Source organism: Pleurodeles waltl, chromosome 6 (genome assembly GCF_031143425.1).
Source record: "Pleurodeles waltl isolate 20211129_DDA chromosome 6, aPleWal1.hap1.20221129, whole genome shotgun sequence".
In the NCBI taxonomy this organism is placed as follows: Eukaryota; Metazoa; Chordata; class Amphibia; order Caudata; family Salamandridae; genus Pleurodeles; species Pleurodeles waltl.
Genome location: NC_090445.1, coordinates 433,810,886 through 433,837,404, shown reverse-complemented (window position 1 = coordinate 433,837,404; position 26,519 = coordinate 433,810,886). Strand labels below are relative to the sequence as shown.

Sequence of the window (26,519 nt, the reverse complement as noted above, 5' to 3'; positions counted from 1 at the left end):
CAGCATAATCCTGAAGCCATCTCGGGCATCTTTAATCCATTTACAGGCACTACCTGCCCCTTCAGCTCACTCATTCGGATTTCTGCTTTTTCCCCATTGTGACGCTTTTTAATTTTTCTCTTCTTCCGTCTTTCCCATATGTGTCTTTTTCTCACAGTAAATGCTTGAGGCAGAAAAATAAGCGCCGGCCCTCAAAAATAAGTGCTGGTGCTGCGCACCGGAAACAACAAGCGCAAATTAAGGCATGACATAGGAGCATATTTAAGAGCCGCTAGTGCCATTCTAACGCCACAGTAGTGTAATTTTTTTTACATTAATGTGGCGTTAGAAGGCCAAAAACACTGCACCATATTTACAAAGAGGTGGAGTGCATGCATTGTGCCACTTTGTAACCATTCTGTTAGATTTCTTTGCGTCATTTTTTTCTGGCACCTTTAACGCCTGCTCAGAGCAGGGATTAAAAGGAGGCTTCCATTGGTTACAATGGGACTCTGGGTACTTTGCAAGATTAGCGTCAACATTTTTTATGCTAATCCTGCAAAGCGCTGGAGTAGCATAAAAAATTCTGACGCTAGTCCCCTAACTACTGCCATGGTGCACCGTATTTTAAATATGACGCACACATGGTGACGTTAGGGGGGCGCTAAGGGGTGCAAGAAATGTGGCGCTGCACTGTGTGCAACACCACTTTTTTTAAATATGCCCCATAGTTCTTTTTTTTGCAGCAGGGATATTAACCCTCTATGCTACTTTATGTTGAGTCAAAGCGGTCATTAGGGAAAACTCCCATCTCTCTTTCTAGCAGGAACATTAATCACAAGAGGTATCTTGACATTTTTATTGTTTTTTGAAGGAACTTTTCAGCAGGTGCTTTTAAATCGCAAGTTTCTGAAGTTATTGCTAAACACAGCGCCCCCCTGAGGTCAGCGCCTGGTGCGGTCGCACCACTCGCACCGCCCAAAAGCCGGCCCTGGCTATATACCGACCAACCTCACCAAGAAGTAATTCTCCCATTGCAGGCCGGAAGAGGGTGACAGGTGGGGGTATCCATCAGTGCCACTCCCTCCCTCTGTCAACGAAATCAGATCCGAAAGTGCAAGAGTAAAGCTGGAGACTAGGTACTGCGAGTGGCAAATGTGGGTGGGGACAGTGGCATTTGTATTAAGTAGATTTGAGTGAAGTTGGAAACTGTATAGGATCTGGGAGGGAGCTCGTCAGGCGAGGGGGGGACCTCATACTAATTAAGGAAGGGCAGTGCTGGAGACCACTTACGTTTTGTGTGTTCACGAAAAGAGTGTACAGGCCTGGGGTCTGCATGTACTGAAAGTGGGTAGTTATTTAAGGGAAAGCGTCAGTTGCAGCCGCCCCGGACCTCGGAATGTCTGGCGGACAGATGGCTGGCCTCTGGTAGATTCCTGGGATGTCTGGGGTTTGGGTAAGCGAGGGGATGCTAAGAACTCAGAGGAGATGGACACTTGTGAGGGTGGACCGTCGCGTGGCTGTGGGTCTGAGGTGAGCAGCTATGCAGGACTAACCAGAATGCCGGGCACCCTGTAGATAAGCAGAGTACACACAGTCGTAGGCCACTGTGTCATGGTTCCTAGTTCAAGGTAGGAAATGGGGCCTCTGGCTTCTTTATGAAATATGAAAAATAGCAATAATCAGGTTTCAGTGGCCCTTCGGTCGCTGGTGCCGCTGCAGCTGCTGCACCAATGGAAGCTATGCCCTCTATAACTTGTCCTTACAAAAGTTCGTCATGTAAATGCCCTCATCCACCAGAAGCCCTTTCTCGAGGGCTTTCACCCCAGAATCGAGGCACAGGGATGGGGCCGTTGCTGCTAATTTTCAGATGAATTCTGAGTGAACTTAGAAATGTGCGTTGCAGTGGACGCTTGTTTACTGCATTTATTTCTAATTCTGAGAAATCTTCTTAAAACATTAATTGCAGAGAGGGAAGTGGCTGGAGCTACACGGAAAGGTCTTCTAACAGGAAGTACTTCCGCAGAGAAGGACAGAGTGCCGCCTTAAAAATATTTGGGACCCAAGGCAAGACCCATTTTAGGACGCCGTCGTTGAAAAAACTTTGGATTTCTTACCTATTCAGCTAATTCAATCCCTGGTGATGCCAAACAATATCGAATTATATGTTACACTTTCAGGCGCAGGTGCACGCAAAACCAGTGAAAACGTCAGAGATGTAGTGGCAGGTATAGACAGGGACGTAACAAAGGCCCCAATAGCCTCTGCCGTGAAGAGGGCGCTCCAGGGGTCCCCCTCAGCACAGCATCTGGCCTGAGTGAGTCCGAAGGGGGGGGGGGTGGGGAAGGGGGGGGGGGGGAACCCTCCTTCCATGTTCTTTGAGGGGGAGGGGGGCCTCCAGTTACACTACGCCACTGGTGCAGAGTGGAAACGACAGGAGGGTGAGGTGAAGTAAGGACAGTGTCATGAGACAGAAAAAAAATAGTTAACTTGTCACTAGCTGTCTGAGAGCACAATGGTCAGGGTTAGGCAGACCAGGCATGATGCCAGTTTTCTGTGAAGCGCCCATTCCCAACTAATCAATTAAAAAAAAAAAGAAAAGCATTGGCAAAGCCAATTAATCCCACCTTTATGACCTATTGAATTGTCAATTGTTTTAGCCATGCAGAACAGCATCCCAATGGCTAAACAATAAAAATAAAAAAAATAAAAGTTTCATGCCACAGGCTGTGCCAGTTTGTAGGTGAGCACATCATGCATGCCCATCAAAGCTGAAACAGTAACAAAAAAGAACAGTCATTTGAAATGCAATAGGTCTAGCATTTTCTTGAGTTAGAGCTATTGGCACTGTAAATTCATAAATGGACTTTTCTTGCCACATAAATTGGTCAACCCGGCCTCATTATTTTGTCTTTTCCTGCCATATAATTCCAGTGGCCTAGCGTTTAACTAAAGCACTTCCATTTACCTTCTTCCTCTATCTTAAAACATACCATTTATTTATCATATAAACCTTTGTCAAAAATAATCTTTTGGCATTAGAGTGTAATGCTCAAAACACCATAACTAAAATATAATTTGGGATGGATTGGAGTGTAAAAGGAAAGAGGGAGTCAGGAGTAAAGATGTAGAGGACAAGTGGCATAGTAATGGTATCATGGGCCCTGGAGTAAGAGAAAATGGTTGACTGGAATTTCTGTAGGAAAGTAGAGCAGTAATTAGAGTTGAGTGAGGTCCGTAGGTCTCTGGGCCCCAGTGCCACTGCACCTGTTGCTCTATTGATAACTAGGCCTCAGGAGAGAAAGCGGATGGGGCAGAAAAAGAGAAGCGAAAGGAATACAATAGAAAAAGGAAGAAAAAGAAGGGGTTGCAAAGAAATAAAAGATAGAAGGGAAAGATAGAACAAGAAAATGAAAACACAACTAAGAAGAAATAGAGCAAACACGAGACAAAAGTAAAAAGGGAAGGAAGTTAGCGAACAAAAGATAGAGAAAAAAATAATGAAAGAAATGTGAAAATAAAGAGAAAAATTAACATTAGAGAAAAAAGAGAGATGGTGAGAGAAACAAGCAGCGAAAGAACCAGGGCATGTATGCACTGACACATTTCCCACAGACACAGAATGGTAAAACCACTTTGACACTTTGGGTTCTGACATGTAACTTGTGGCTTCCACATACAGACAGGAAAACAAGGGATTTATAGTAAAACCTGAATTGACAGATAAGATCAGAAAAACACCAGAGAAAGGAAGGAAGAAAGATCTAAAAAAAAAAAAAAAAAAAGTGAAAAGACTCATACCGGGTCAAAGTAAAGAGCAAATAAAAAAAGACAAAGAAAGAATGAAACGAAGAGAAACAAATAGTGAAAGAATGAACGCCTGATAAAGGAAAAAGGGAGGAACAAAACAAGGAAAGAAATAACGTTTTTGCGAGTTTGAAAGAGGGGGTAGGAAGAGTGAAATAGAACAGAGGTAGAGGAGTAGAAGTAAACAGTTGAAAGAAAGAGCGAAGCTGTTAACGTGGATTATAAAAGCTGGAAAGAGAAAAGTGGTGGAGAAAGAAAACATTGAAAGTAAACAGAGTAAAGGAAAGAAGGTTTGAGATAGGTGAAACAGACCTTCCCAAATAAAGATGGCAGCTAAAAATAGATTTAATTGGCTCCCCCACGTCCTCAACCAGAAGTCAGAGTGTTGAACAGTGGGGGCACTGCAGAACAGCAGGAGGTGCATTAGCAGAGTTATATGTGAACCCCAATACAGCGACACGGGGGTGCTTCAGATCAGAATTGGAGGTATAGACAGAGCTGCATCCCTGCCCAGTGCTGGAATAACCGAAAGGCAGCGGGTGAGGAATGAGAAACGGAGCGCTGTGAAATTCCTGGTATTGGAATAATGGGGCACTGCAGGGTAGGGTTGATGTGCACTGACAGAGGTGTATGTGGGCTGCAATACTGGAATAGTAAGGGGCACACAAGGTCAGAAGTGAGGTATGTTAATGGAGCTATGTGTGGAACCTAGTATTGGCGTGCCAGTGTTGCTGAGTGTTAGCCTGGAGGTGCCCTAGTGAAGCTGCGAGTGGGGCTCAGCTTGGGAGTGGCTTTGCCTCTGAAACACGGAAGCGAGGGGTGTGTGTGTGAACCTTAGTACTGAGAAGAAACATGCACATGATGGATTGGGATGGATTCTGACAGAGCTGTGGTGGTTCCCATGAAAAGTGGCCCTGGATGTTAGACTTGAGGTGCACTGCCTGAGCTCTGTTTTGTTCTTTTGGATCCAGTATTGGCTTGGCAGTGGGACTGAATATTAGAATTGAGCTGCTGTAATGTAACTCTATTTTAGCGGGCCCCACTATAGGAAAGGAAGTGACCTTGCTGGGGTAGAACTGAGGTGCACTGATGGAGCTGCGTTTGAGGTCACAGTACTGGAACGGCAGTGTGTACTGACTGTAAAAACTGAGGTGCTCTAGCAGATAGTGTGTGTGGGGTTCTGGCACAGGCATGGCTGAGGCGCTTGGAGTGTGTGAACTGAGGTGCACTGATGGAGCTGTGCCTGAGATCCCAGTACTAGAGCAGCAGAGTATACTAACTGCAAGAACTGATGTGCTCTTGCAGACAGCGTGTGTGGGGTTCTGGCACTGGCACAGCTGAGTGTGTGAACTGAGGTGCACTGCTGGAGCTGCAAGTGGGAACCAGTATGGAGCAGAAGTGGGCACTGTCTCTAAGGATTGCGGAACCCTGGTAGAGCTGGGTTCCTGGGCTATAAGCAATTATAAGCGATCCTCCGCCATGGGGACCACTGGCAGACACACTTGGTCAAGAAAATCCAAGCAGCGGAAAGGCAGGAGTCAGGCAGCTGAGAGAGAGTGCATGGAGCTCACAAAGGCCAAATGTGACCAAGATAACAGCCTGATTTATAGCCTTGTTTACAGCCAAGCTCAGAGCAGGAATGCTCTGCAAATGAAAAAGGAAGCTTCCCTGGAAAAGGAGCAGGAAACAAAGTAAAAAAAAGAAGAAAAAAAAAGTCCCCTACAGATCAGATAAACAGGACAAAGCATAATTATACAGTAGTTGGGCCCTGCTCGCACACAGAAGGAGGGACAAAGAGGCATGACTGACCACTAGCAAGCAAGGATTTTTAAATGACACCGAATCAAACAAATGTAGCAGCTGGAAGCCCACAGAAGAAATATACTTAAAAGTATACAAGAGGTCGTATGCTTATGCCCGACCTAAAAGAAAATAACCAAAGAGTATTTTTTTGAGTGAGTGAGGTGGAAGCAACACAGGGGTAGAAGCATCAAGGGGGAGCAGCTGGAGGCAGAAGCAACACAACGGATGAAAGTCATAAGCAACACAGGGATTGCAGTTGGAAGGAAGCAATATGGGGGCATCAGGGATGGAATTAAACAGGCAAAATAGAGGAACGCGGAACTAGTGGGGAGTAAGCATATGGTAAAAAGGCAGTGCGGAGGGATTGGGGAGAAACAGCGGCAAGAGGGGAAAATGGAGTTCTACCGAGGGGGGGGAAGAGAAGCACGCACAGGAGATAGTTATACAAGACATGCACTCTTGTGGAGTGCTTAACCGAAAAGAAAACAAATAGCTGCTGGAAAAGCGAGCAGTGGAAGAATATAGTAAGGCGTCTATACTCAAGGAGCAGGGCAAACACAAGAGGAGGAAGGTTAGCCCACAGAGCTAACAAATAAGAAGCAAGCAAATTAGTGTGACAGTGAAGCCAGCCAATGATAATCAGTAGGCGGGCTCGAAGCCCACAGTAAAATAACAAGGAGTCTCACAACAGACAGTGCATGTACTGTCTAATGTGAGATCTAACAATCTGGTTCTGATACAAACTGGAAATACAGGAACTTTTGACTCTCAACTACTTTATCAATGGGAACCTTAAGCAGGGGGTGGTGTGGGCTAGGCAATTGCTTTCTTTACCCATGCCATATAGCAAGAGAGTGTTCTTGCAATAGGAATCACTTTTCTAGGGGAGAAGACACAAACCGGGAGATCTGTTGCAGAATTCTAAACTTTTAAAAATAGTTAAGAATGAGAACTAATTTGCATGTTTGACACAGAGTAAGTGATGTCATGCAAACTTTGAAAGCAATAAAAACAAGAGATGTGAAATCAATGAAATGATAAAAAATAAAACAAAAGTAAAGTAAAATAACACCAAATCCCCAAAATTCCCATCACGGCCAGTTTGACCATTGCGTCTGGCATGCACACTTACAGCAGCCTGGAGGTTTGTTTTGGAGGCACTGGGGCTTGATCTTGAGGATTCTCCCACCTCTGCCTATCAGCCCTTGAGCGTGATTGATATAGGACAGGGTATTGGGCAACTCACACACGCACTCATTTCCCTCCGCTCCAAGGCAGATCCCTATGTAGCCTGTCACTGTCAGTGCAACAAATCAGAACCTGAGCTTCAGGAAGAGTGATGGCTGTGCAGTGTGCCACCTGCAAGTTTCCAAGCACAAACGTCACTCTGTTGCATCTGCACTTTATAATGATGTGCTTACGTAGGTCAACTAATGCAAACATATCATTTTGAAGTGAAGGTGTGATGCTTTGCAGGTTATGTGGCAGATGGCGGTCTGCAGTGTTGGCGTGTCAGTGACAGTCTTCACTTCTGGGCTTTTTGGGATTGTCGTCTGGTAAAAGCCCAGGCTTGGAAACTGTGGAGGCTTGTGCAAACACATTTGCCAGGGCTGCTTTGGTTTCTCAATCTGACCCGGATTCTCATGGCTTAAAACATAGCAGAGGAATGCTACCGGGTGTACAAGGCAGCTGTTGCCATCACATCTGTGGGACTGTACAAACCCCACTCCTTTGTGGTAGAGTCGTTTCCAGAACTATCTGCAGCTCACGCAATCTGCTATACACAGAGCAGAGCTTTGAATGAAGGACCTTCTCATCACGTTACATTTCTCATGCTCGCATGAGAGCTCATCCTGACCTCCAAGTGTGTGAGCTCACTCACAATGAGTGAGACTTGAGGTCCCTTGTGTGTGTGCGGGGACAGCATTATAGAACAATGCCCTAGCACTTGCCAGGATATTCTAATGTCCCTAAGTCCATGCAGACTTTAGTGATGGAATATCACAGATGTCAGATTCCATGTGCTTTGTTGAAATGAGGGAACGTTCTCGGGGCCATCCATTACACCCTGGCCAGCTTGGGCGAGTTGGTGCTCTCCTTTCTTGTTTCACAATAAATTAAGTATGTTGAACTTACCTGTTGTGTGCCCAACCTGTGATTTCCAACAATTTTGGTGACGAGTTAGCCAGGAGGTCAGGGAGAAGATCAACATCACCAACTGTGTGGAGTCAGCGAATGGGACTCTCAGGGCCGTGGAAGCTGCCGGAGCCACTGAACATCATACTGTGGTGCAGGGAGTACATTGGTCAACTGTTGTGGCAAGTATCGGGAAGGGTGAAAGCGCAGCTGACGCGGCGTACAAAGGATCGGACTCCTGTTAGGCCTATCGAGCCTGTGCAGTACATTTCTGGAGATGTGTGACACATGCGCATCAGCACAAACATTGGCCATCTTGTTTTGGGCACATCATGTTCTAGGCCCAGTGACTGTGACAGTGTAAAGTATTCATACTGGGGGGTGAGGGGGAATTCAGAGTAGTGTTGAATTTGGCAATGCGCTTTGTCAGTGGTGATGCGTACACCAGCAAATTTACATGATCATCCCCACTTGTAGAGGCCATTATAAAAAACAAAAGAGTAAAAATTAGTTTTGTGGCATTTCTTAACAACACCCATTTTTGTATCGGTCATATGCTCACCAAATATGGAATGAAGTGTATCGTGCAGTGGTGATACCCTTACCAATTATTGAAAGTAGTGCTTCGTATAGCTGAAATGCGCACACCTTAAAGCAGTGTTAACACAAAATAACAGTGATGTGTACACCTTTGGAAATGCGCACACCTTGAGTCAACCAATACACTCGATTAGTAGCTGCATTAACCCCATATGAACCACATCCATCTTGGTGTACACAATGGTGATACAAACACCTATATCATAGACTGACATAAAGTATTTGTCATTTTTCTTATTTTTTTAAATTTTTCTCTATGTGACAGTTATTTTAAATTATGATGCACATCTTTTTGCTATATAATATCCATGGTAGCCTCTCATGTTTAATTGATTCCACCACCTTGTTTTCTAGCTCAGGCGGGTGTCTGTGGGAGGACTGGATTTTATTGTTTGAAAATGATCTAGTGGCCTGAGATGGCCAGAATTTCCACCTTGCATGGAAGAAAGAGTTTCTTTTAAGCACTCTTGGCAAATAAGGTCAGCATGTTTTTAGATATTTGCCTCAGGAACTTGAACCTAATGGTCAACCAATACAAAATGTTTCTAAGGAGCCCAGACACAGATTGGAAATCAGATGCGCGAGAGATGAGAATTTGGGGCCAGATGTAGCAAAGAAACATTTTGCGACTTGCAAATAGCGAGTCATAGCGACTCGCTATTTGCAACTCGCAAAATGTTATGCAGTACGGGGTCTCAGACACCGTCTGCGAGTCGGTATGGGGTCGCAATGACCCACCTCATTAATGTTAATGAGGTGGGTCGCAAATTGCGGCCCCATACCGACTATGGGCACTCGCAAACATGGAGGCCTGCTGTAGTCAGCAGACCTCCATGTTCGTGACTGCTTTTAAATAAACCAGTTTTTTTTTTTTTTTTAAGTGTAGCCCGTTTTCCTTAAAGGAAAACGAGCTGCACTTAAAAAAAAATCCAAAACCTTTAGTTTCGGTATTTTTTCAGGGCAGGTAGTGGTCCCTTGGACCACTACCTGCCCTGAAAAAATAATTTGGGGTCCATTCACAAAGAGGAAGGGGTCCCATGGGGACCACTTCCAATTTGTGAGTGGGTTACCATCCACTTCAAGTGGATGGTAACTGCGACACCATTTGCGAAGGAATATGCGGTCGCAAATGGTATTGCATACAACTAGGAATCGCAAATAGGAAGGGAACACCCCTTCCTATTTGCGATTCTGAAATGCATTTTGCGAGTCGGTCCCGACTCGCAGAATGCATTTCTGCATTGGAAACACGCATTTGCGAGTCGCAAACAGCAGATTTTGCCGTTTGCAAGTCGCAAAGTGTTTCCTGCATCTGGCCCTTGGTCATGACAAAATAGAAGTTTTATACCCCTCATAAAAGAGTAGAAGAGTTAATTGATGAGTACCCAGCTAGGCTGGGAGAATTATCAACTGAATGCCAATTCGGAGGTGTGACCGATGAACTCATCCATTACCAATTAGTAGTCTAGTGCAAAATTTTAAAAAAAAAAAATCCAGGAGAGAATGTGGCCCAATAAGAACCCCACCTTGAAGGTTGTGATTGATTTAGCCAAAGTTGTTGAACAGTCTGATTTGTGTATGCAGGAACTGAAAAAGGAAAATCATGATCATGAAGTATCTGAGGTGGGGAAGCTTAACAAGGTTGAGACTGTGAATATGAAAAAGAGGGTAATATAGTGAGTGAATGGCGCTCCTACTATCAAATCAAACTACCTGTGTATAGATTACACACGGTGCCCAAAACTAGGGTTTCACCCCCCAACACCCTACACGATAACACTAACAGTTATCCAACAATGTAATAAGTAATGGCACACGTGTAAAATGACAATATCAATAGACCAGCACATACATGTATCAGAAAACACAGTAGAACATTATTTATAATAATATCATGTGCAATAAAGTCCTTCCTGGAGATGTGCCAGCACTAGACAGTTCCTGTAGCTATCTTAATGAGAATGATGTAAACATTAAATTTACGCATAAATTTAGTGAGACCTGTATAGAAGTTTTGGATGTGGAGCTTTTTGTAGAGAATAATAGAATAGAGAGCAGATTATACCGAAAGCCAACCTCTTGCAATACTCTATTGCATGCAACGTGTGCACATCCGAAGCATCAGATAGAGGCCATACCGCTAGGAGAAATGGTTAGAGCAAGAAGGAATTGTAGCAGAAACTGTGATTTCCGCAAGGTTATTGAGGATATGGGACATAGATTTAAAGTCTGAGGCTACTCGGAGATGGTTATACGTAAATCTCAAAATAAGGTTTTTAAGATCTCTCGCCCACAGACATTGTTGTCAATGACACAGAAAGATAATGAAAGAAAGAAAAAGAGTACTCAAAGGATAAGGATTGTTGTAGACTATACGGAGATCTCGCAAAAATTGTTGAGAATTATGAAGAAACATTGGCCAATACTTACTCGGGATGAGACTCTGAAGAAATTTATTGGTAATAAACCAGAGGTCTCTTTTAGGAGAGGTAATACCCTTAATAGCATTTTGAGTCCTAGTTACTTATCTGATTTGACTAAACCAGATTGGTTTAGTGCACGTAATCTGGGTTTCTATAAATGTGGTTCATGTGCAATGTGCAAATGGGCATGGCAAGCTAAAAGATTTTTATGACATGAGTGGTTATAAAGTAGATATAAAATCACATATAGATTGTAACACCAAATTTGTGGTTTATATTCTTATTTGCAAATGTGGGAAAATTTATGTGGGTAGCACGATACGTCCGCTTAAGGTGAGAATCTCGGAACACTGGAGAGCAATTAGGCAGGAAGATGAACGATATCCTATAGCCTCTCATATGAAAGTATGCGATGCACAAGGAATTCATAAAGAATTTAAATTTTATGGTTTTGAGTATTGTGAATTAAATCCATGGGGTGGAAACAGAGAACTGGCCCTACGGAGAAGGGAGTCGATTTGGATTATAAGATTAGGGGCTGTGGAGCGAGGATTAAATACGGATTACGAGATGGAATACTTTCTTGGTGACAAGTAAATCAAATATAGGAGAAGAGTTATAATAAGATAAGTATAAGGAGTGATATTGGTGAAAGATGTAAGTAAAGTTGAAACTTATATGGATAATATAAATAGGGATATAGATACAATGTTCTAATTCTGAATTTTTTATTGAAACGTGGTCCCAGTAATAATACATACACGACCATCGGTATAGGTATTCGTACCAAAGGGATTAGTCCGCTTTCTATTTCCCTTATACGGACGTACATAATTTCCTAGTCTGTTTTCTATTTTTACTACTACCATCGGTGATAGGTATTTGTACCAAATGGATTAGTCCGCTTTCTATTTCCCTTGTACGGACATACATAATTTTCTAGTCCGTTTTCTATTTTCACTACTTGATCGTGGCCTTTAAATATGACGCGAATAGGGGGAACTCTGTTTGGATAGTGGCATGTTGGCGTACTCGCCGAAAGGATACAAAACTATATACAGGTAAAATATGAGACTTAGTTTCAGATATTTAGTATATTGGATTTTGCGATTTGGGAGATCGCTCATTTTGAGTTTTTTCATGGCAGATATTACAGGAGGCAAAGTCTGGGATATACAAAAACCAACAGAATACATATTACATATGAAATAATTTTGTTGAGATAGGTGAGCATTACAGGAAATCTAAAAATATTACAACGTATAATTGTGGAAGAATATGAGGTATATTAAAATAATTATATATTCCCCGTCTATTTTTAGTTACACGTGCAGATAAATTGAAATTTTCAATAAAGAACGGGTCTCCAAGGCATTGGATAAGTGAGCATTATCTAAATATAAAGGTATATAGTATATATTTTCATCTGGATGCACATCTTGGTTCGAATTTAAATTGACATGTGTGGTTTATTTCAGATATATAGTACCTCTGTGGTGGATAATCTAACTCTTATGAGCATGCTCTACACGTGGAACAACTCAATTTTAATTTAATTTCATTTAATTTCTCTTATTTTAATTTATTTTCTCTTACTCTACTTCACATTAACAAGAGTGCTTCACAAATGGACATAATGAACGATTGTGGACGAATAACTTGCACGGTTCCCACTATATGACATGGTTACGTTGGTACACTATTAATAATGAGACTAAGGAAGTAAAATATATGTTGAATAATGATATGTTATTTATTGGAATACTATTTTAGGAGGTCCTGAAGAAATCCAGGGGCACTCCCCGGATGAAACACGTGTTGCCGGACAAGCAAGTTAAAGGTTTTGGTTTTTTGGATATGTATATGTGAATGACGGATAAGCCAATGACATTTGAAGATTTTGCTTTTGGATATGCACATGTGATTTTGTAAAATTTCTGGATGGAACATTTAGTCTGGACTGCTAAATTTCATTTCTGAATAAACGCTTTTCGAAACGCAAGGAAGGACTTTATTGCACATGATATTATTATAAATAATGTTCTGCTGTGTTTTCTCATACATGTATGTGCTGGTCAATTGATATTGTAATTTTACACGTGTGCCATTACTTATTACAAGGTTGAGACTGTGGCTGTATTGAAATCTTCAGTTAAATCTAACAAAAATGTACAGTCTAAACAAACTGTTAAAATTTGTAACCGCTGTGGGAGCATGATTCATATGGCAGGCTCAAAGTTTTATTTTGCCAATAACAAAGCGTGCCGGACGTGTGGCCAGATTGGCTATTTTGCAAGGATGTGCAAATGTAGGGGTCGTAGCAAAGTAGCTGATGTTTCAGACATCTCCAATATGGATGCTGAATTCCATATAGAATACTGAGTGTTGATTGTGAGGGAGGACTGGTAGAAAGACTAGAGAAAAAACAGGCCCAAATCTATTTTTGAAATAAATAGGTGGCTTAGCTAGTTTAGGGTGGATACAGGGTCAATGTATACTATTATTCCAAAATCAATGTTTGAGCATGAGTGGAATGGAGTGGAATTAAAGCCCAAAGACATTTCCCCAGGGGGATACCAAGGCAAATCAATAGATGTATTGAGTTACATGGACACGCACATACACTTTTCCCTGTATGACTCTTTTACAAATGTTATGTGGCTGAGCAGGCCCCCATAGTTTTAGGGAGGTTGCACCAGTATGGCCTTCATGTAATAGTTAATACTTGAGCTCTGACCCAGGTTATGGTGGTGGAGGAAGAATCTGCATCGGAGATTTTAAATGGTGTAAAACATGCTTTTGTTGGCAAGTGTGGTCAACTCAAAGTTTACGTTCACAAAATTGTCCTACAAAAAGGTGTTTTACCAGTGCAACACAAACTTAGGACAGTACCTATTGTAATTTGAGATGAAGTTACAAAGTTGATCCAGAAAATGTTACACACAAGGGTCAACGAACCTGTAGAGGCTTCAGATTGGGTGTCACCTGTTATTACAAAACAATCTGATGGGAGGTTTAGAGTTTGTGTAGATCTCAGATCTCTTAGTCAAAGTGTACTAGCTGACACCTTCCCTTACCTAATATTAGAGAACTTGTTTTGATAAAGAGTGGGAGATATTTTTCCAAGCTAGATTTGAAGAGTGTGTATCATCAAATTAAACTCCACTAGTGAACCAAGCATTTTACAGCCTATATCAGCACTAAAGGTACATTTCAGTTTATTTGCATGCCCTTGGGTTTATCATCAGCAGCGAGTGTATTTTAATGCACGGCCACTGTGATTTTCAAAGGTTTGGATAATATAGTGTACTTTCAAGATGACAGTTTGATTTTTTTGTAAAACTGTAGACGAGCATAATGTTGTATTGAAGCAAGCTTTGCATAGAATTGCAGAAGTGAGTTTAACACGTCACAAAGAAAACTTTTGTTTCTGGAGGAACAAATTTAATATTCGGGGTATACAATTTTTGCCCATGGGATCAAACCTAATAAAACGTACTGAAGGTGATTAAATTGTTACCTACTCCTATAGCTAAAGAACAAATTAGATTGTTTATGGGTTTAGTTGAATACTATGCAAAGTTTGTAGAGAAGTGACAAAACAGAGTTCGTAAGATCATTACTCAGAAAAAGAGCAAACTTTGACAAACAACAAGAAAATTGTTTTAATTCAGTAAAATTAGAAATTTGTGAAGCAAGTATTTTGGTACCTTTCAACATCAAGCTTAAGTCCATAGTGATGGTGGATGCCAGCACCACTGGTAGGGGTGAGATTCTCTCCCAAAAACATTGAACTGTTGAAAAAATAGTGGTATTTACTTCTAGGACTCTCACTACTTTGGTAAAAAGTTTTGGTTATTGAGAGAGAGGCACTTGGCTGTGTGGAGTATTATTGCACATTTGTGTGGGGCACTCAGTTTATTTTGAGGTCAGACCACAAACCTTTGAGCAAAGTGGTACTTTCAGAAGGAGCAGCAAGACTGTTGGCAAGAATTCTTCAATATCAATATACTGTGGAACATGTTAGGGTTGGAAAAATACTCGGGCTGACTGTTCAGACTGTCAGTGGACTGGAAACTTCCAGACGGTCCAACGGTTTACGGTAGTAAATGTGATGGTGCCGCAGCCTTGGTTGAAGATGCAGTAATGGAGAGGGAAGGTGTGCTTACTGTAGACAAATGGTATCGAGAGATGGGTGCTGAAGACCCTCTTAGAGAAGTTTTGCATATGGTGAATTTGTGGAGCAGAAGAGAGTTGTGTGTCGGTGTTGTTGCAACCCTATCTTGAAGTGGTGGATGAGTTGTTATTATGTGGTGTGAAGGTATTGATGAGAGCTGACCAATTTATACCACCTTAGGTATGAGGAACAAACTCATGGCATTGGCCCATGAGGGTAATTTAGGAGAGACTTTGACCCAACAACATCTCAAAGCTCCGTTTTGGTGGCCAGGTATGGATTATCAGGTAGTGACATGGATTGAAAGGTGTTCTATTTGTAAGGAAGGAGAGAAGAAATTGAAGGTGGGCGCAAGATCAATCATGGGATAGATTGTGAATCCTGGAACGGCATGGAGTACTGTTTGTTTGGATTTTATTGGTCCAGTGGCAGAGTTGGAAACTGAATATAGGTTTGCAGATATGGTCATTGATATTTTCTCAAAGTGGTTATGTGTAAAGTTTTTTTTTTTTAAGTGATTACAACAAAGACTCCCATCTGTAGTCTAAGGAAAATATTTTAGAAGAGGGTGTCCCATCTGTACTGATAACATATAATGGTACCCAGTTGATTTAATTTGAAATGAAGAAATGTTTTGTTCGAATGCGGCATTACACACCATTGCACCTCTCTATAAGCCTCAAGGTAATTGCATAACTGAGAAGGCCAATAGACTGGTCAAAAGGATCATTCAAATGACAAATGTGAATGGATTAGAGGTTGAGAGGTCTGTGGAGGAGATGTTATGGTCCTATCGCACGACTGTGCAAGGAGATACTCAGAAGTCCCTGTAAGGTGACAGGCCCTCTATGTAGTGTGAAAAGCTAGGCACACTGTGCCGGGGGGCCAGGGAACTACATGTTGGTTTACTGAAATAAAAGCTAGACCACCTAATGCTCTAATTTTTATGGTAGCTTGGTTGAGCATGAGGCCAATCTTAGAGAAGTGCAAAGCATTTGTTGTACTCACAGCATCAATCTTGCAACTCACTCAAAGGATTACTCGAGAGCAATTTATAAAAATACTTTTTGAAGTTTAATAAAAATAGTCCTTTTTTGCGTAATTACGCACCATCTGAATCAGTGAGGATTACCTTTAAAAATACATATAAAATCAGGAAGAGCAGTTACCAAGTCCTTCTTTTGCAGGTTGGTCAAGGTCGTTAATGGCCACTTTGGGTCAGCTGCAGATGTTCGGACGGCTCCTAGCAGGAGCAGCGGGAAATGGTCTCTGGAGCATGTCTTTGGTCACTGTGAGGGACCACTTGGAAAAGGTCAGCACAGTCGATTTTAAAGATGGATCCTGGGTGTCACCTTGGAGTGTCAAGGTTGCAAGGCATGGGCGACCCTTTTCATACAGCTGGTCCTTTGATGCAAGCCACAGAGCGGCCTGGTACAGAGTGAGTTGGTGATCCAAGAGGCTTGCACAAGGATGCCCTTAGAAGCAGTAGTTAGGTGGTTGCTTCAAGGACAATGGGGGCACTCTAGCAGGAGTTCCAGGTTGTTTCAGAAGTCCCTTTACTGGGGCTTCCTCTTGGTCCTTTTACATTCCCAGGTGGGCTTTTTTTCGGGTTGTCTGAAGTCAGGTGACCAATACCGTGGGTATTGATGTGGTTCAGCCGCTAGAGGGCTGACAGGGTTTGTCCTGGCTGTCATTGGTTTGCAATTTGGTTTGGCTGCAGCATCTGATTATGGAGTTAGTGGTCGCTCAGTGAAGTGGACCTCACTGGCTTGTTGGTTCCTTTTGAATTTTAGAGTGGTACCTCCACTCTGGAGGGAATTCTTTGGTGATTTGTGAAGCCTGGAGGTTTTCTGGGGTTCAGTGGTGATTGTCGGGTCCTGGATGCAGCAGTCAGGGTTAGGCGTTTTTGTTTGGTGCAGCAGGTCCACAGTTCTTCTGCCTTGGCTCTTTTTTTTGCTGGTCGTCTTTTGTCCAAATCTGTGTTCTTGGTATAGGAATGCCCACTAAATACTGTATTTAGTGGGCATTTTAGTGGATACCTGGTAGTGGCCAATGGGCCATCTACCTTAGGGTGGCTACACCCACTAAGTGACTACTTAAGGTGGGCAGAGGTCATTTCCTTACACCTGATTGGCTATTTTTCTTCCATCCAAGATGGAGGAAAATGAAATGGAGAGGTCACCTTGCATACAACACCTTGGGGGTAGTGCATGCTAGGTGGGGCCACTCCTCCTGTCCTTTGTTTAGTTTCCCAGCCGTTGCTTCTGCCAAAAGTTGGGGTTTGCAACCCAGTGGCCATCTGCTGTTAGCAGCAGGCCTGGGGGTTGGGTTTCCAGGGTGGTAATCGCTTTGAAGCTCGCCGGCAGGAAGGTCCACATTTCTGAGGGAGGGGGGGGGAGTTGGCACTTCCACTCAGGAAGGGTTTTGTTCTGAATCCTAGAGGGCAGAGGCCCTCACCCCAGAGATGCAGACTTGTGTCTGGAGGTTGCAGGCTGGATATGACCGGCCAGCAACCATGCCAGGGTAGTTAGCTTTTGCAGAGGGCACCTCTAAAGTTTCCCCTGGGTACATTTTATAATAAATCCAACCCTGGTACCAGTTTGGATTTATCATTCTGAGTTGTTTGGTACCAAACAACCCTTAGTTCAGAGTGGCCATCATGTAGCTGTGAAACTCGTACTAACCAGAGTCCAGTGCATGCATTTAAAATGTCTGCTCTGTCCATTCACTATGTCCCAGGTTTGGCAAGGACAAAGTGGGGGCAGTATGGTGCACCCTGCCGTAGGGCTGGAACCCCTGCCAGAGGGGTGACTTACCTATATTGCATGCAGTATGTAGAGGACCACAGGCAGTGTGCCATGTCGAGTGTGCATTTTAGGATTGCTTCAGGACACTCAGCCTGCAATGACAGTGCTGGGTGCACCTGTATGCATGGCCTTAGAGGGTGGCACAATCAGTGCTGCTGCCCTCGGGAGCCTTCCCTTAGTACCTCCTGCCCTGGTTACCCAACTACCATTTACTAGGGACTTACAACCGTTTCGGGGGAAAGGTCTGGCCCAGGGAACCTGGTGAGCAGGGGCCATGGGCACTAACAATTTCTAGGCTACACCATTACCTGGCAAAAAGTGGGTGTATCCATGTCAATAAGAGGCCTTTTCTCACAGTACCTTTAGAACTTATGAGGGAGAGATAGTGGGTGTCAAGTGGAGGGAGGTGCAGTGTGAATGGAGGGAAGGAAGATCAGACTTATGATGATGTGATTAAAATTGGTGATTGGGTAAAGATAAAGGCAGGTAGAATAATTACAGGTTTATCCAAATGTAGAGGTCCGTACAGAGTTAAGTGGGTGCACCAGTTTTACTTTCTTTTATAGAATGATGGAATTGTTGCAGGGTGACACTATATCAGAGAGGAGGAGAGTGTCAATGAAAAATGTCGAAGGATGCTGTGGCTATATGTTTATGAAGGATGCTGACCTAGGAGGGGAAAGGAATGCTACAGACTACCAAACTATGGTTGAGACTAGAATGTCAAATGATTCTCAGAATCCAAGGTTGGACAGGAGTACAAGATTTTGTAGACTTCCTGAATATTTGAAAGATTTTGTTAAATAGCTCATTTGTTTCTAGTTTCCCATTTTCAAAGGACCATTATTTTTGCTTTGTTATGGTAATTAGGAAATTAAGAGCGAATTGTTTTATTGCAAACTTTTGCAATATTTTAATTGTATATATATTTTTTTTGTCTAGACATTGTAAAGTCACCTTCTTTTGTTTCCCCTACGTGGAAGGGAATGTGTTATGCTACTCTGCCTCATGCAGACTTTAGTAATGGAATTTGATAGATGTCAGATTCCACGTGCTTTGTTTAATCAAGCAAACGTTCTTGGGCGGTTAGTTACATCCTTGCCAGCTTGGGAGCGTTCGCTGTCCTCTGTCGGGCCCTAACAAATGAAGTATGTCAAACTTGCCTGTTGTGTGCACAACCCGTAATTTACAACACAGGACTTCTTTAAATGGGGTGAGGTGCAAAGACTCATCCATAGAGTTGGCCGAGCCACTGAAGCTTCCACCCAAATGATTGGCTCTGGCTCAACTGGAGGCCCTCTTGGATCCTCAAGCCCAAAATGAGCCAAGCATTTGTGTGGCTTCTGCTTGCCAACCATTCTCTAACTTCATGCACCAAGAATTAAAGACAAAGCATTAACCTTTTATGTAAAACAGAAGAGAGAGAAAGACATGCATCTAGTGGCTGAATACCACCTTATGAAACCAGAAAACCTGGAATCAATCTTTGCTCCCCACTAGTGTTTAATTTGAGCCAGTGATTGCAGGTGGGGCTTACTGACACTCATTTTGGGGGTCTGGTACTTATTTTTCATTGTCAGCCTTTCACTCATAACAAATGAGAGAGAGAAAGGAAGAAAGGGAGAAAAGAATGGGTAAGAGAATGACGGAAAGACTGACAAAGGGAAAAAGCAGTGATGAAGAATAACCTGCAAGAGTGAGAGAAATGGGCAGGGGCTGTATGATGGCTTAAAAATGGATACTGCGGAATCAAGACTAGATAGCCTTGGCGTAGTGCATCCTCAATATTTTGCAGTACCCAGAGCCTTCTGAGCAAAACTTTGAGCACCAGGACTTGATACTAGGCAGACGGCTCTATAATAGACTATAATGTTGTTCCATATTGGTCCAAGTATTATAGCAAATCTAGGCCACACATAGAGTGCATATCACAACTGATGTGCAATTTATTTCACTAATGGCATTAATGTTTTTAAGTTTGTTTAAACTCCAAGGGCCTGCCAGCCTCATTTAGAGTCAGGCGGACCTTCAGTATGTTGACAGCAGAGACCACTCCATCTCCACCACCGACATACACCTGAGACTGCCTGAGAGTAACGGCAGTCAGAGGTTTGCCCATTTGTTACCCGCCCTATTTAGAATGGTCGGATAAATGGCCAGTTAATACTGACCATCAGTGCCAGTTAAATTTTCCTGGTAATCAACAGTGAAAACTTCTAAATTACCCCCCACCTCATGGAAATAATCTCCCATGTCGAGTAGGTAATTCCTTTTTTCATTTTTTAGGATTTTCTTTTAGAAAATAAAAAAATTGAAAGTTTACCATATGGGTACGTGATGTTGATGGAGCCATCTGTCAAACTTTCAATGCTCTGACAGGAACAGCCGTGACAGCGGTTTCTGCCAATGCAACTCCAAAAGTTGCAATGCAAGAAATGTCAGCTGTGGCAGCGAACATCTCAAAATTGGGCCGACAGGTACTCCCTCAGAGCAATGGAGTACTTTACTCCGTCACCCTGAGTAAATACAGTTCGCTAGATTCCAAATCAGGCCCTAGAAGTTTTAATAAATGCTGCTCCGTGCAGTGATGTAATCTGGTGTATTTAGGAGCAACACATGTAAAAGAAATATTTTTTTTTAAGACTATTATATTTTTACATGATGTTAGTTGCACAAATTCATGTACAATATTTTCTTGGATGGGCTCTTGCATGTGCTCTTAGAGCCAAGCCTGACCAGCCCTCGGCTGGGCTCTGTTGATCTCTGTTTAATGGATAATTTGTAAAAGAATACGTCCAGGGGCCCAGCATTTTGCTCAGAAGGCTTTGGTCAATGCTACTGAATGTTGGGGAGCAGTACACTAGGGCAGTGTAGACTTCATTCCACCGCATGGCTCCCTCTTTCATTCACCACCCGACACTCCCTGCCTCTATCTCACTCTTGCCAGTTCTTTTTCACCCGGCTTCCTCGCTTTATCACAGTTGCTTCGTCTTTCTCTTCGTTCCTTCTTGGGTGCGTTTCACTCTTTCTCTGGGACAAAGTTTATCAAGTTAAAATAAGTACAGTTCCCCAAAAATGAGGCTGGTGGGCCCGACCTGCAACCACCGGCTCAAATTAAGCACTGCGCCCTATTCACTCATTGCCTCATCCGTCCATTGTCGTCCAGGAAAGCCTCGTCCAGGCAGGCACAGAGATGCTCTGGCGCAGTGGGCAGGGGGCGCTGCCCCGCGTGTGCGGGGGCGGGACCAATGGAGGGTGTGCTGACACTGGGCTCGCCCCCTCCCGCCCACATTCCCCCGCAGTGTCACCCTCCACCTCTGCAGTTGTGTCTTGGACACAGAGCTTCACACCCCGAGCATTGACTTCCTGCTCGAGCCCTGAGGGGAGCGCTGCCGCTCGCTTGTGCGCCAGGAGTGCTTCCCAGCCGAGAGCTGCGCCAGTGTGTTTCCAGTGGGAGAGCGCCCTGAGGAGAGCTGCACCTGAGGCGGCGCTGCATCCACGCCAACTCCACCTATCGAGACTGGAGGCAGATCTGCGCCCTGTGGAGCGCTGCTCCGCAGGGAGAGCGCTGGGAGGACCGCTCACACCACAGGGGAGCGCGGAATAATCGCACCGGGAGTACGGGGGATACCGCCCGCAGGGGTACCGGGAGAAGGCTTTCTGCACGCGGCTCCTGCCAGCAGGACCCAGGTCCCTGCGGACTGGTTTCCGCGGCTGAGCTCCTGAAGCCTGATTGCTGCGACCTCGCCCCCGCCTGCAGATCGGTGCCTGCGGGCGGCCAGGGCCCCGGGGCTGGAGGTAAGGCTTTACGAGCTGCCGCCCTCACCTTGCGCGTGATGACAACTGTATGCAGCGCTCAGGCCGTAGCAAGGAATTATTCGTGAAACGGACTTGTTTTGCTGTGGCGCAATCACTTACTGTGGCAGATACGTGACATGATGACATCTTGGCACTGTGAACTGCAGGTGTAGTAATGGTCCGACTCAATGTCAGACGTTTTATCGTCTATTCCTAGTTAGAAATCCCAGCCAACTATACTCGTGTTATCAATCTCTGTGTGCTGAAAGGCTGAGTGGACCTGCCATGTCTTGGAAATGTGATCTACAGGTTACAGCTGTATTTTTTTTTTTAGCAATTTGCTTCGCGCCAAAGAGCAGAGTGTGAGTGGAAGTGGCATGATACGAGGGGTTCCAGCTTCTGCAGTGGGGTACAGCACCCAGCAGAGGCAGCGACGTATCACAGCACTGGAGGGCCAGGTCTCTCCGGTCAGTGCATCAACCCTCTCAGACATGTTAGGTTCCGCTGGACCTGGGGTGACCAACGGGTGCCTGGGGAGCCACGTTAACATGAAGCGCTATTTAGGTTGCAATCCGTAGTGATTTGATATAACATCACATCCAGAGGGGCACGTGACCGCTTCGCTAGTAGTTCTGCTCTTCCTTACTAGGAAAAGGCAGAGTCCTAGGTAATCCAAGTAAACATGTCCATGTAGTGCTTGGCGTGAACCGAAAGAAACAAGGTGGGATTGTTGTTCCACGTTCCTCGCGTGACAGGGCCTGGGAGATGACTATTACAAGGGATATCAAGAGTTAGAGAAACTAGGTTTGGACCTCTAGCAATCCTTCGTCATACAGATCTCACGGCCACGGCTCGCTCAGTTTATACTCATCCTGCAGTCTCTTACAGCAGAGCTTATCCATCACTTACACGTATCATACGAGCTCGGGCTTCTGTCAGCACAGCTGTTCTTTGGTTTGAGACAGCAGAGCTAGCCATCATGATATGCAGATTTTACAGGCTCGGAGGAGAACTGTCTTTCAGATTTCATACATTCGTCAAGCTCATCCGAATAACGCTCCGTCGCTTGACAGCAGAACTATGCCAGGGGATTCTTGTATCATAGAGGCATGGGCCTCTTGGCAGCAGACCTATTCTGAGTTATAAAGCTGATTACGTACATACATACTAATCTTAAAACAGCGGAGTTATCTGTCAGAGTGCAGGCTCAGCGGGTCAGCAGTTATTGTTCAGGTTATACATAACCTGGGCACATTTTACATTTGTCCTAGGAAGCGTACGAACTTTTCTCTCCAAATACTGCAAACTTTTTAAAACCTTGCCAAAGCCCTCCCGAAGCGCTAATTCTTGGTGGTTGGGGGAGGTGGTCTGCAGTATTTTTTCGCGAGTCAAAGGTAGCAACCCTCATGAAGATTGGGACGCTTGTGCAGCTCTGAAGAAAATCTTCATGAAGCTTGGATTATATTGTTGCACACCCTAAGTACCCGCATGCTACAGATTCAGCATCAGAACTACCCGCATACAGCCCCAAAGTCTGCGTGACACCGCAGCCAGCAGCCCTTTCCCGGTGCTGCACACGAGTGGTGAGGTGTGCCCCAGACAGCCGAGGGTGTCTAGGCCTCAGCAGTATCTGTGGGATCTTCTGACACCTTCATAAGGACTGAGCCAACCAGAAACCCGTCCACTCCTCCAGTCTGGAATGTGAGCCCTCCCCATCTCTCAGTGGGACCGCGTACCACCCCTCCCTTGCCGAAGCCAGCACGCCACCCTGCTGCTGTTACAGTACTCGGGCGCACACGCTGGTCTGCTCAACCCTTGCCTCCATTCCCCCTGGGCTGCTCCAGTACTGGCACAGCTCCGACAGTGCTTCTCACCGCAGAGTTTCACATTTCCCAAATTCATGTATCAGCAGACCAGTCCAGGGTTTTCCTTTGCATTCTGGGACTTGTAGTACTTACTTTCTAATGGCTAAACTGGGTTACAGACCCGAGAATGTAAAACAGAAACAGTACCCCGCAGAATGATATTTTGAACGACCCGGGCCCTTTCCCAGCAGATACTCCCCTCCCCCCCCCTTCCAGTGACCCATCCAATCTGCCTCTTTCTGCATAAGTGACACCCTTCGCCCGTCCTGTCATTTCCTGTTGCTGATGGGCCCCAGGCTTCTTTAGATAGTCATCTATCTTTCTGAGTGATAATGCCAATCTGTTTTGATCATATTCAGTATCTCAGGCCATAAAGAGGCCATCTACAAAAAAGCGTCCCCGTAACCAGGCCTGTATCGCTTACAATCACTAACAATAGCCATTCCAAATGTCCCTCTGTTTGATTACGCCTGCTGCGGTTCAGAGACCTATTGTGGCACCAATCTCTGGGTGGCCCCTTTAAGGTACCCGAGTTACCTCTGGCATGTAAGCACCCGCCGCAGAGATCTGTGGGCAGCCTGCGGTAACAGCTTTGAGATTTGGTGGGGCCAGGTCAGTCCTTCATTCTTCCGGTTCCAAACAACTGAGTAACCACTGAGTTGGACAGAAATTGGAGTCAACAAAATCTGGTTTAAATTGATATATAAAATCACTAACATAAAGTCCAGTCTGCCTGCCAGTCCTACTTATCTAGGTACAATAACCCACTGGGATATCTGCGCATCACCAAGACCGCGGAGCTGCCTATCAGGGTTTTATGCGGAGATCCAGTTTCCTGCCTCTTTGCCCTCTTCTCTTTCACCCTCACCTTTCCTTGGTTCTCCGCACTGTACCCTGTCTTCACTGTTATCCTCCACTCTTCAGCTCTCTTCAGCCAACGTACCCCAGTTCCCCCCACCCGTCCCTGTCTCCATCCTCTCCTAAACCCCCAGCCGCCTCCTTTTCTTCTCTTTTCCACCCATTTCCTCGGATCCGTCGCCAGTTTCGCTCTTGCCACCTTTGGCTCATGTTCTCAGTCTCTCTCTTACTTTTCCTCAGGTCTCCCTTTTTTTCAATCCCCCCCACCCCTTCTCTTCATAGTTTACCTGCATTTTACTCGCAGGTTTATGTGCTCTCTCCTAATCACACACTCACTCTCTTCAGCTCACCCCCGTCCTATGAGCTGTAATCTACCCCTTCACCACCCATTCCTTCATTCACAAAGTCACAATATTTCCCACCCCCCATCTCAGAACTGCACTTCCATAGGTCTGTAGCCCCTGGGCACCGGTGCCGCTGAGTGCCAGACGCTCACACACGTAGAGCCCGCTGTGATTTTACCAAACATGGATGTTTTGCAGACCCGTAGTGCGCCTGCCCTCCCACCCTCTCTCCATAGTGCGCCTCTACTTGAACCCGTGCGCGGTGCAGGTAATCTGTCCTGTCTCGGTGGAGGGTGACTGGGTGAACAGTCTGCAGGCAAGGGTGGTTGTTGTAGTAATCAAAGCTCCTACGTTGGTAAGTAGGAGTCAGGTAGCCAGTTCACGTAGGATAGAAGTTGTAGATATATTTAAAAGGTTACAGGATAAGTTATGTTACTTAATAAGGAGACCCCACCAGGAGCAGCGTCCGCTCTGCTCAGCCCACTCCTCCAGTCACTCACCAACTTTCTGTGACATCACACACTGGCTGCTCAGAGCAGAGAACAGTGGAGGTGTGCACAGAATGCATCACAAGCATAGCAGTGGCTGTCCCACCCTGTCCTTCTTATGACATTTATATCAGTCATATATATATATATATATATTTTTTTTTTTTCTTTCTTTTTTGCAGTTTTTACATAGCGCAAACTCGACCGAAGGTATTGGAGCGCTCTACATGAGCACCAGTTACATTACACAGGGAAACTTCATTTTTTTGGTAGGCACAGGCAGATTAAGTGGTTTGCCCCAAATCACAGGAAGTTGAGCCAATGCCCAGGCTCGAACCTCCAAAGTAGGCAAATCTGGCCCTTACACCACATCCTTTCCATGTGTTTAGGATTTTGCACGTTCCCCCATTACTTCACCTTTCTGTAGAATGTAGCATGACTGCCTCCTATGCAGTGCTTAATTTGTGCTTGCTGTTCCCGGTGCGGAGCACCAGAACTTATTTTTGAGGGCCGCCGCTCAGTTTTTTGTCTCAAGCATTTACTGCGAGCAAAAGACACGTCGTGGGAAAGACCGAGGCAGAGAAAAACGAAAAAGCGTCAGAAAGGGGAAAAGCAGGAAGCTCAAGACTCAGCTGAAGGGGCAGGGAGTGGCTGTAAATGGATTGAAGTGGCCCGAGGTGGCTTCAGGATTACGCTGCCTCAGTATTATGTACTCACACTTTTAATTGCAACAGCTGCTGTTTAAGAAAAGAGCTTTGAGCACCGGCACCATTTTATTTACAAATTAAGCACTGCTCCAATTCCCCCCTCCACAATATCGCTCTTCTGCTCACCCTTGGTTCTGTATCCCGCCCCATTAGGCCACTCTCTTCTCTGCATCGCTCTTGTGGTTCTCTCCTTTTTCTCAATAATATGCTGTTGGCAGGTAGGCGTCGTTTCATGCATTGCCACAAAGGTACTGAGCGCTTTACATTAGCACCAATTCCATTACAAGGTCGCGTTAATTTGTTATATGTTACACAAGCGGAGGTTACGTGATTTGCCTAGAATCACAGGATGTTGAGTTGGCGCCGAGACTGGAGCCTAGCTCCCCAGTTCTAAAGTCGACAGCTCTGGGCGTCACTCCACATCTTTCCCCTTTCGTTCCTCTTGGACGTCTCTCTCCCTTCGCGCAGTCTTTCCCTCCCCTCTGTGCCCCCTCCCCGAAGTACTGTGTCCCCTTCGTCATACTCTCCCTCTGCATCTCCCCGTGACCTCCCTGAAGTGTGCCGCCTGTCCCCTCCCCTCTGGAATGTGTTTATCTCTGCACGTCAGGCCGCGGCTCCAGCTGTCTCACTCCCTCGTTGCCGGGCGGGCCCTGTTTTTTTTTTTAATTTTAAATGATGCGGAAACGCCTCTCCGGCTGTCAACGGCTCACCTGGGTCTCACCTGAGT

General features: G+C 44.8%; 1 protein-coding gene across 9 annotated transcripts in view; it reads left to right on the top strand.

Moving 5' to 3' along the window:
* The window catches only part of PLEKHA6 (pleckstrin homology domain containing A6), a 527,946-nt gene that overhangs the window by 294,507 nt on the left and 206,920 nt on the right, over nt 1–26,519 (top strand). The window contains exon 1 of one of the 9 annotated variants that reach the window (XM_069238502.1): nt 21,056–21,530. The exons of 6 other annotated variants lie outside the window; for them this stretch is intronic. The gene's annotated coding sequence lies outside the window, so the exon portion shown is untranslated. 2 more of the 9 variants (XM_069238508.1, XM_069238505.1) reach the window with 2 other exon arrangements.